This window comes from Gekko japonicus, unplaced genomic scaffold, assembly GCF_001447785.1.
Source record: "Gekko japonicus isolate JY-2015 unplaced genomic scaffold, Gekko_japonicus_V1.1 scaffold1013, whole genome shotgun sequence".
NCBI classification, from domain to species: domain Eukaryota; kingdom Metazoa; phylum Chordata; class Lepidosauria; order Squamata; family Gekkonidae; genus Gekko; species Gekko japonicus.
The window spans coordinates 434,987-443,901 of NW_015175386.1; positions in this window are offsets into that span (position 1 = coordinate 434,987).

Here is an 8,915-nt window from a genome sequence, read left to right on the forward strand (position 1 = left end):
ATCATTGCTGAGATACCTGATTTTGAATTCAAGGTGGAAGAGAGGAATGGATTTCATTACCTTGTGGATGTTTCTGAGAACTCTGGAACTATTAATGATGAGAGGCAAGTTTGTCAAACTAGCAATGACTCTTGTAATCATCAGGATTGTTTGTACGGTTGGCATTTGAAATTTGCGCATAGAAGCATGGAGAGTGTTGAAAGACTTTTGAAGGAATGTGGAATTTCTGTTGTGAATTGTGATAAGGCAAAGGAGAAATGTGAAACGTGTCTCAAAGCGAAGGGCACAGCCCCAAAATATTCTGGAAAATTTATGGCTCAGAATGTGGACTTTTTAGAGACTGTGTACAGTGATCTTGTTGGTCCACTAGCGCCATCCTGTGGCGGGAACAAAAATTTTGTTACTTTTTCTGAGAATAAAACAAAATATACTTTTGTGTATCTGATAAAGAGCAAAGATGAGACACTGAATAAATTCAAATGTTACCTGGCCACAATTAAAAATAAGTTTGGCAGAGCACCCCAAAGCTTACGCACTGATGGAGGTGGAGAATATTGCAATGCTGAATTTAAAGCATTTTTGGAACATGAAGGGATTGAACACAAGGTGACTATCCCACATTCGCCTCAACAAAATGGATCTTCTGAGAGGCTGAACAGAACAATTCAGGACATGTGTAGGGCAATGCTTATGCATTCTGGACTACCAAACAGCCTATGGGCTGAAGCTGTGAACACAGCAGTGTATCTACACAATAGAGTACCCTCAAAGCTTACTGGGACCACTCCTTTTGAGGCCTGGTTTAAAAAGAAGCCTGGATTAAAGCACATCAAAGCTTTTGGTTCCAAAGGGTATGCCCACATACCAAAGGAGAAAAGGGGAAAACTTGACCCCAGAGCTGAAGTTGGATTCGTAGTAGGGTATCCAATCGGTGGAAAGGGATACAGAATATACAATCCCCAAAATTGCACAGTTAAGGAACGCAATGTTGTATTTGTTGATGAGAGTGATTTGCCAAGTGTTTCCAGTGCAACTGATCTACCTACGTCTGGGACTGCACCTGAAGAGTTGGTGACATGGTTACCTGTAGTGATCACCGGGGAACCGGCAGGTCTACCTTCTGAGGAAACTACCAGAACAGAAGGGGAAGCGGGAACCACACCAGAGGAGGCAGCAGAACCCACAACCAGTGTGAGACGGTCAGAAAGGAGCACTAAAGGGCAACCACCAAAGAAATATGGATTTTGTGAAACTGTGCAATCCGCAAAGGAGCCCAAGAACTGGAAGGAAGTATGCAACCTACCTACGAGTGAAAAAGACAAATGGATTACAGCAATGGAACAAGAAATACTATCCATTTACGAGAAGGAAGCATGGACTCTTACTAAGCTACCTCAAGGCAGAAAGCCTGTTGGATGCAAATGGGTTTTCAAAATAAAGCATAAAGAAGATGGAACTGTGGAGCTATACAAAGCACGCCTAGTGGCCAAAGGCTATTCACAAGAATATGGGACTGACTATTTTGAAACTTTTGCTCCAGTTACCGACCAAGCAACTTTCAGAACACTTCTTAGTGTTGCAGCATCAAGAGACATGGTTGTAGAGCATCTTGATGTAAAGACTGCTTTTCTCAATGGAGAACTATCCGAAGAAATCTACATGGAACAACCTGAAGGTTTTAAAGTCAAAGGACAAGAGGATTATGTCTACAGACTCAACAAAGGACTCTATGGGCTAAAACAAGGAGCAAAGGCCTGGTATGACAAAATTACTGGACTGCTACAGAAGCAAGGTTTTGAACAAGGGAAAGCTGAACCTTGTCTGTACACTAGAATTAAAAATGGACAATACCAGTATGTTCTTGTTTACGTTGACGACCTGATCGTGGCCTGTCAAAACAGAAAGGACATCAAAGACATAGCTGATGGACTGAATAAGGACGTGGAAGTCAAACAGCTAGGAGATGTACAACAGTACCTCGGAATGCAAATTGAGAGACTCGAGGATGGGACTTTTCTTCTATGCCAGAAACGAAAGATTATGGACTTTGTAGAATCTATTGGCATGAAGGACTGTAAAACATCATCCATACCAATGGAACCTGGATATCTGAAGGAAAAGAATGGACAACCACTCAGAGACATTGGAGAGTACAGAGAAGCAGTTGGGAAACTTCTCTACCTGAGCAAAACCACGAGACCAGATATCACAGCAGCAGTTGGCATCTTATGCAGAAAAGTGAGTTCGCCGAATCATCATGATTGGAGTGCGATAAAGAAACTGGCGCGGTACCTGAAAGGAACAATGGACTTACAACTGAAAATTGCACCAGACTAGTCGTATACATGGACGCAAATTGGGGAGAAGAATCGGATAACTACAAGTCTACAAGTGGATATCTATTTTTCTACGGAGATGGGCTAATAGACTGGACTAGTAGAAAACAAACTGTTGTGGCGCAGTCTACAGCGAAAGCGGAGTGTGTTTCAGCAGCAAGTGCCTGCAGTAGACTTGAATGGATATTTCATATGTTAAAGGACTTTGGAATAAGAGAACCTGTACCTGTACTTATGTTTGAAGATAATCAGGCTTGTATTACAATATGTAAGGAAGAAAGCACCACAGCTAGAAGTAGATCAATTGGTATTAAGTGTGCTTTAGTGAAAGATTTGTACCAGAAGAAGCTTATATTGAGCATTGTCGTACAGAAGAAATGGTGGCTGACATTCTGACTAAGCCACTGACCAAAGAGAAATTTGAACGTCTACGTAAAATGTTGAATATGATTGGTACAAATGTTGAATTGAATAATGAATAATGTTTTTGTATATTGTATGTATGACTTACATGTTAGACCTTGAGAAGGGGTGTTGGAAATGTATGTGTTTACAAGGTCTGATTCAGTCATTATAGGGTTAACTTGTATTCCTAGTTTGCTATTGTTTAGACTGACCTGGAAGGGATACCTGGCACTAAGCCAATGGGGGATTTGCTCGGGAAAAGTAACTTCTATTTTGATGCAGATTGGTCATTTGTTCCAGGTGACTTCCTTTCTAGGGGTCAAGAAGAAGGAGGAAATCTCCATTACGTGTGTGCTTGTCTTCAGTATAGGAAGCTTAGAAATGTAGCTCTTAGTGTTTTGTTAATTTGTAGCAATCCCGTGTACCTTTTCCCTTAGAATAAAGTATTTTTAAAAAGCAAAGAAATCTCTTCTTTCCAATAGAGCAAGATCCATCAAATAGTCTGAGTATTAAACAATTTTTGACTATTTACAACAATTAAATCTTTTGGGGTTAGAATTTTGAATCATATACACAGTCTGACAGGCCATAAACTACCACTAAGACCTGAATGTATTCTTTTAAACTTGTGGTCTACTGATACCGTTACTCAACCCAAAAAAGCATTGATTACCATCCTTTTGACTGCAGCAAAAAGTTCAGTTGCACAACTTTGGAAGGATCCACTCCCTCCCTCTATAAAGTTATGGTATTCCAAGGTTTGGGACCATTTCATAATGGATAAGATTTCTACAGGTATTAAAGTTCAAAATTCATATAAAGCATATATGTTTTTCTTAGTAAACGGAATACTGTTTTAGAAAGAATAGATAAGGATCCTTTTAGCAAATCTACTTGTGTTACAGTTATCACAATATGATGAAAATGCCATGATTATGTATTCAGAACAGTTGTAATTCTGGTCATTAGGTTGTTTAGTTATTTATTTTTATCTTAATTACTCAACTGAAATTTCTGTAATTTAATATATATTGCAAAGACAAAGTTGATATGTTTAAATGTTATATATAAAAATAAAATTAAAAATTGTTATGGAAAAAACAAAGTATGTGAAATCTGTTACTATTGCATGTAGAGACCTCATTTAAATCACTACATCAAGCTTGGTACATGTATTCATAGAGGCCTCTGACACAGTTTTGGTCTGTAAATGTAATGACTGAAATTACTTAATTAAGTCTAACAATTAGTTATGTTTGGCAACCTCACAAAACATTTCCTATGTGTTTGTGAGGAACATTGTTTTGCAAAAACCTGTGGTTTTAAGCAAGTAATTTGAACTGAACTGAATCATAACACTGAAGTTGTGAACAGAAAGGTGTGGGGAACTAGGCGGGAGATGTAAAATAACTGATGTGGGCTCGATTGTGTTCCCTCCTCCAGTGATAGATAGCATGGAATCAAGATGCTTCCCTACCAGCAACTGTGCTAAGAACCTCACTGTGCAGGGCTTTCCTGCTATTGATACCAGACAACATCCTGATAATTCCAAATATCTAGCCGTATTAATCTGCAGCAGCACAATAAAACAAAAGCATTAAAAATAACAAATGTATTCTCTTATAAGCTTTCATGGGTCAGAGCTCACTTCATGAGATGCATACAGTGGATATCAGTAAGGGAGATGTATTTATGCTAAAATTTACAAACAGAAAGCTGGTGGGATATGTTACAAAGAGAGGCCATTTTTTTTAAGTCTCCTTTCTGTTACTTGTAATATGCCAGCCCTAACAAATATGCCCTTTATGCATTTGATGAAGTGAACTCTGTCTCCCAAAAGGCAATGATGAAATAAATTATGTTAGACACTAAGTAATGCCCAAGGAACATTTTGCATTCACAGACATCTGTACCTGTTCCTAAATAGTTCTGAGAACATAGGCTTGTAGAATGGCTTTTAGCAAGGCTCCTGTGATTTTAAAAGTTTTGTGAAGCCTTTTCCAGCACTTGCTGATTCTTTGCCATTCACACAATTTGAAAGCCACAGAAGCTTTGCTCAAAAAGCTGGCAAACCTAAAAGAACACAAAAAATAATCCTACTGCAACCTTAAAGACAAAGATCAAAACCACACTGGAAGGTTGAAATGTGAGTAAAAGTCAACTTCTTTGCATGAGCATTGATTCAGAAACCTCCTTACATTGAAAACCGTCTTGTTTTTCCACGTGCTTCCCAACAGTGGGAGAAAAACTGAAAAGTACTTTAACAGAAATGCATGATTTCAGCCTAATAGTTTGATTATGGCATAAGCCTTTGTGGGCAGTAGTCCACTTCATCAGATGCTCTGATCTACAAAATCTTTTCATAATTAATCCATTAGTCTTTTAAGTGCCACAAGGCTCTTTTTTGGTTTTTTGTTCTAACAGATAAACACAGCTCCTCCTTGGGAATTCCTAGAAGAAGGCCGTCTTTTGTCTGCCATCCTTATTTGAAGAGGAAGTCAGGCTGGTTCCTAAAGAGTTATATTCATACATCCTGCATAGAACACAGTGTTTTATCACCTACTCATTTCTAAGATGAAAGGAACCAGAAGAAGTCTGTCTAACTGAAACGCAGGAGATTATTTTAAAAAGCTGTTTCATAAAATAGAATAATACATTTGTCTGTGGGCATTTTCCTCCCTTGCTAATTCCAGTTTATACACAAATGAAAACCTTGTTTACAGACTTTTCTGGAGGGATTAATTACCTCCTTAACCTTAATGGGCACACAGTTTGTTTTTATTTGAACTAGTATCACACACACCCTAGTTTTTTATTAATGCAGTAGAAGTGCCTCGAGGCTCATTACGATGGTTTGATCAACTCTCTCTCATAGCAAGCAAATTGAAAGAAACCTATTGTTCCCTAGCCAGCAGAGTTCATGCCACAGCCCACATAATCCAGCGTCAAGCCATTCTAAACAATCTTCTCTCTCCCCCCCCCCCACCTCCGCCTTCTCAGCGCCTAAAGGTAGGGGAGATTAGCACACACACAGTCCCCTTGTCCAGTGATGGCGAACCTTTTAGAGACCGAGTGCCCAAACTGCGACCCAAAACCCACTTATTTATCTCAAAGTGCCAACACGGCAATTTAACCTGAATACTGAGGTTTTACTTTAGGAAAAACCACTCATACGTTAACTTAAGATGGTCCAAACAAAGTAAGGAAAGCAATCCCAAATGCTTTCATTTACTTAAAATTATTTGGCAGAGAATTCGACACTTTAATGATGGTCTGGGCCTGGCTGGGGCGATGGCACGTGTGCCCACAGAGAGGGCTCTGAGTGTCACCTCTGGCACCCGTGTCATAGGTTCACCACTGTGGTAAGAAATTTTAGAAATATAGAAAGTTTGGGCTTAAAATGAACCAAATAGTTCACAAAATCCATGTACCTGTTTCTGTCATTGCTAGCAAAACAGCAGACAGCCTTGGCCTGTTTGAATCAAACCCCATGATTCTTTGCAAACCCTGTTCCAAGCAAATCTCTTTCTTGGTCAACATTCCATTCCCAGGAAATCTCCACAGTCATTATCTTGTAGGAGTTTCCCAGGCTGTGACATGCTAATGGAGGAGCTTTCCTGAGGAGGTTCTTTTGCATATGGATTGGCTGTTGAAATTCTAATCTTATCTGTAGTGCTGTTGTAAGATGTAGAGCATTTTGTGTTTTCCAGGACACAGTATTTTATTCCAAGACACTGAAATGCTGGACAACACATCCAGTTACCATGCCAGATTACACAGAGAAGCCATTAAAATTCATAAACATAAACATAATTTCAACAGGAAAGAAGAGAGTTTAAAAATAAATTGGGCAGGGTTTCCAGTCCAGTTCCTCAGCCCTACCCTACCTTCCTGAGTAGATATAAATTACCTGCCTACCATCTTTCTTCTCACATTGACACAAAGAGTACTCCATCTTTCTGTGTTATACCTCTGAGGATGCCAGTCACAGCTGCTGCCGAAACGTCATGTACTACAATGCCAAGACCATGGCCATACGGCCTGGAAAATCTACACCAACTAATTGTATTTTTTATTCATGTATTTGGATTCTTTTTACTCTGCCTTTCAGCATAACTGCTCACAAGGCAAATTCCAGAATTAAATAACAAAATAGAGCAATAAATGAAATTCACCATAAAATTATCCCCAAAATTTAAAAAAATCTGCAAGCCCTTCTCAGATCAGGATTGAAACAACCAACAAAAGACACATCAAAACACTCTTAGATATCACATGTTGTTGTTTTTAAATCAACAGCTATGTCTGGCTTTGCACTAGGTAAAATTTTGAATGCACCACAATAAAGAAAATTCTGTCTCTGCTGCTCAACAACTTAACTTCAGAAGGTGGGAGCCCACTCTGATGATGAAGCTGATGGCTTCATCTCCATGCTGGGAACTGCTTCACCAGGCTAAAAGTCTGCATGTCAGGCAGATGCTAAAGGCATCAGAGCCCTATCTGGGAAGAAGTTCAAACTGTACATGGCACATCAGTGACAGCTTGTTGTAAAAGACAGAACATCAGCTCTCAGTGTGTCCATCTGTGCTTCTCATCCGACAACACAAGTCAAAGCCCAGGATCATTGCATCACTTCTTCAGCCTCCCTCAGGGCCATCTGGATTTCAGAGAGTGTGCTTAGCACAAATGCTGGTGGGGCTGGGCATAGACCCAAGTGGCAGCAGGGGAAGGGGAAGCGAGGGAGCTTAAGAAATGTTGTGGGAGGGGAACTGAGCATCTGCATTAGGTAAGTAGGCGCTAAGTGTAGGACCTGGACTTGTAGGAAAAGCTGGTTCCTTCCTCCTTTCAGATCCCCAGGCTCTGAAGGAGCTGTTAAACACCTAGCACCCTAAACAGATCTAAATCATGTCCCCTGCTGGTAAGTTTGATAGCTCCACTCTTCTCTTGTGCAGCATTTGAGGATGGAGATGTCACCAAGAAGACAGAACCACTGTTTACCAAATAAGAATAGAAGGAATTGTGCAGTAGACATACCATATTTGCAGGTGGAGGGTTGTTGTTTTTTTTCTGGAATAGATGGATCATGCATGCTAATTCAGTGGACTTGACACCCACTGACTAGATGAATCCAAACCCTAGGCGGAAATCTATTTGTCCAAATGGATTAGGGGGATAACTGCAGGTGGCATTGGCAAAAAGAATGACCACCAGAACAAAATCTCAAATTACTCTGTTCCTTTTCTTTTGAGGGATTGCTCCTTTCTCCGCTATTGAGTCCAGGGAGGTAATGATAAATGATTCCTTGTATCCTTCCATCTCATGCGATTCTCAGATTTGAAGGGTGAAGATAATAAATGAAAAGCTGTTCTATGACTAGTGTCATCCTTACAAAGTGGTGTATAGAATTTTGAAAAGTGACACCTAGAAGAACAAATGGTTTTCCCCCCACTAAGATAAGAGGAATATTTAATATGTCCTGTGTAAGCGGGGTGGGGGGATGTTTCATATGTAACTATGGGAAATTCTCTCTTCCACACTCTTCACCCCATACATGGTCTCTTCTCTCCCCTTTTATGCTCACACCATCACAGCAACCCTTTAGTGTAGTTTAGGGTGAGAGGGAGAGAGAGAGAGAGAGAGAGAGAGAGAGAGAGAGAGAGAGAGAGAGAGAGAGAGAAGGGGAGCTGCTGGTCCAAGATCACCTAGTAAGCTTAATTGCTAAGCAGATACTGAAGCCCGGATGGATAGTCTCTCAAGTCTAGCAGTAATCCACTATACCAAACTACTCCCCCCCCAAGTCTTAGAAGATTTTAAAGATTTTAATCATAGCTCTGACACAGCCTTATTTTACAATCCTTGGCAAGTCCCGTGTGCAGTGGGAGCTCTAGCATGGCTACTAAGAAATAGGCCCCACTGTCGTAAATGGGACTCACTCGCAAGGAAATGAGTTTAGGATTGCAGCATTAGGATCCCAGGTTTCCAATTCATCAATCAGACTCAACATTCTCAACAGACCCTTTCAACGGTGACTTTCCCTGGGGGGAATTGAAGGAGGCAGTGATTCGCTCTCTCCTTAAAATACCTTCACTGGACCCTATGACCACCCAGTGTCTAACTTACCGTTCCTGGATAAGGTAATAGAGAGGGCAGTGGCAACACAGCTTCAGGCTTTCT